Source organism: Acyrthosiphon pisum, unplaced genomic scaffold (genome assembly GCF_005508785.2).
Source record: "Acyrthosiphon pisum isolate AL4f unplaced genomic scaffold, pea_aphid_22Mar2018_4r6ur Scaffold_666;HRSCAF=1118, whole genome shotgun sequence".
Lineage (NCBI taxonomy): Eukaryota > Metazoa > Arthropoda > Insecta > Hemiptera > Aphididae > Acyrthosiphon > Acyrthosiphon pisum.
Window position 1 is genome coordinate 6,323 of NW_021776451.1, and position 3,139 is coordinate 9,461.

At 28.4% G+C, this 3,139-nt stretch overlaps 1 pseudogene; it reads right to left on the bottom strand.

Annotated features, from left to right (window-relative positions):
* Positions 1 to 1,720: 1,720 nt before the first annotated feature.
* Positions 1,721 to 2,880, bottom strand: LOC103308824 (annotated as a pseudogene).
* Positions 2,881 to 3,139: the final 259 nt, after the last annotated feature.

Consider the following 3,139-nt stretch of genomic DNA (forward strand, 5'->3'; position numbering starts at 1 on the left):
TCTATAAAATCATAAAATTCATGTTGCGGCATCATTAAATTTCCAAACATTGGCTTTTCTGAATTTTCATATGCTTTAAAATAACATAATAAAAAGGAGTCATCCAATTTTTTTTGGGATTTTGCATAATTAATACAAACTTCGCAACTATGTTTATCAATACATTTTTTCATTAAAAACCCACAAACATATATAAAAGCATTTTTCTCAGGCATCAATAAATTCCTATAATCTGGGGTATCTATTTTAAGTGTATTTTTAAATTTAAATGGATTTTTATCTTGAAATATTATTTTTATGGTTTCTTCATTAAAAGGATCAGTATTTATTTTAGATAAAATTTGGCATTGTCCGAGTGGGTAAAATAACTGAGACAAAAATTTTGTTTAAATGACCAGATGAATTGTATTGGAGTTGGATTAATATTATTACCATTATGTTGGGTGCGAAATGTGCCAAATACATTTTCTAACCTATCCTGATTGATTCGATTTGTATACAAAACATAACTCTCATCAGTATTAGTACATTTTAGTGACTCCCACAATTGAAACAAACCAGAGATTGAAATTAACCAACCTCTGATAAATTTCATTTGGTTCGTCACTTCAACATTTGTTTTTTTGTTAAACACTTGCAATATCTTAAAAAAATTCTCCATACATTTTAAATGGGAAATTTGGGCACCAGTATTTTTAAAAGGTCTATTAAAATATTTTGAGGCAGGTCGTTTTGATGAATTGAATAGGTATGTCAAATAGTTTATCCATATTTTGAATGAAATTAATTGTAGGTAATGAAGTATCAGGCAGATGCTTGATTGTAAGAAAACTAGCATTCCAGCTGCGACACTCTCACTAAACACCTGTGCCGCTAAATAGACGCGCATTTTTTCAAAAGGCCCAGGAAATATATGAGAATAAGTTACTTTAGGGGCTGTGCGAAGATTGTTTTTACTGTCTTGATTATAAAATGAAACCAAATGTTTTTTTTCAATTAATTAATTATTGTACTTAAAACTATGTTGATAAAACATACTTCTGGTGGCTTTTAAAAGATGTGGTGGATCAAATATATACACTATTTTTTTATTATTAACTTCAAAATAAGGCCTCTCGGGACTGACTTTTAGTTTATTTGATAGGCCTATGAAATTGGAACCCATATCACTAATAAATGCTTTAACATTAATTTTAATATTTTGTAGTTTAATAATACTGGTTAAAATTATGTCCTGCAAATCAAAACCTGAACAACTGTTTGATACAAAAAAATAAGCAATCGGTTGCTTCCAATTAACATTTATGCCTTGAATCATTAAGACAAGTACGAATTTTGCTGGATCATATGTTTTTCGATTGTTTGTTTCATTAAAACCTATTATTTCATCCTTACTTATGGTATAAAATAAATTACTTTTTATTGACATTTCATCTGCACACAACACGCATTCTAATGATTCGGGTAACATATTTTGTATTTTAAATTGTAAAAAATTAAATAATAAATCATTAAGTCCCGGTCTTATTTCATAATGTTTTGTTATACGTCTCAGTGTACATGGATTAGGCAAGGCAAGAGTTGTTTGCAAAAACCTATATACCCTTGGCCCCAAAAAATAAATTGTTAAAGCTAACTGTTTAAATTCATTACAATACCTATACCCAACTGCTTTTGTATAATTAAAAATAAACTCGAGGTAAAAACTGCTTGCATAAAGTTAAAATTTGTTCACAGTATTAACTTGTACTAATTGTTGAGTTATGGCATTCATTTGTTTTTTCATATCTTTAATTTCTTTGTTTTTGGACTGAAGTTCATTATATAGTTTCAATTTTCTTAGAGTTTTGTTAGTGAGATAAAGTGGAGTTTGGCAAGATGAATCACTAGTAGATACTTGTAGCATACAAGACATGGAAGAGCAACTAGATAAATTACTGACATTTGTACATACATTATCACTGTAAGATAATGAATGTGATGGACTGGAACATGATGCCATTGCAATCTGAGCCTCAAATTCTTGCATTTCCTTTTCTTCTCCCAATTTCTTTTCCCTTTCTTCTTCTTCCAATTTCTTTTCCTTTTCTCTCTCCAATAATATTTCAGCTAGTTTTATTTTTATATAAAGTTGTTCATTCATTTGCATGGCATTAGGGCATTAGCATTGAAAAAAACCTTTACATTTGATAATAGTATAATACATTTTATTTAATTAAAATTCATTATTGTATGAAATTATAATAAACAAATTACAATTTTACAATTGCACAGCTTAAAAAAACTTACTTTACAAGAAGACAAATATAATATATAATAATTAAATTAATGTAAATAAACTTAAGTCAAAATCTGTAATTCACTGGACACCCTCAAGGCTCTGGGTTGCATCAATAGATTATTTTTTGAAAAGAATTTTGGTAGCTGAACTATTCATATGCATCTCTCAGCCGTGTAGCCGCAGCAGCAGCAAAAGCAAAATCAAATTAGAATAGTTTCCATTTACTGTTAAAAATATTAAATTTAATAAAAAAAATCATACCACAGAATATTGTTGGAACAGCATTCATTGTAAGACGGTTCCTACTACTTTGATTTAAAAACTTTGATATTGTCTTCAAAATGAACACCACATACTCTATAATTTTTGTATAAAATAGCAGGATCTTTGTTTAGAAAATGTACAGTATGACAATTTTCCATCCATTGTTTACACCTAAAATAAATTAGTATATCAACAAATTATAATGCTTACACATGAAAATTATAAAACAAACTAATCACTCACCTCAATTGGTCACTTGGAAATCTGAAATAACTAATGTTTTTTGTTCGTGACATGTTATAATTGCAAAATTTGACGGCACAAATAATAGTCATTTTTAAAATATGAGATATCCAACAAATTTGACAATATAAATACTATAAAAAAACGATATTTTATAGTAAATAATAATATAGTAATAAAGGCTACCTCAATCAAAAATTCGAAAAATAAACGGAACAGTAATATTGTTGTAGGACACACCAAACAACGACAGGCAAAGGCCAAACACGTGAAAACCAAAAGCCAGAGTTGTTGATATTAGTGATCTGAGTTGATAACAAGATGTTTGTTTTTGTTGTATACTCGAGTATC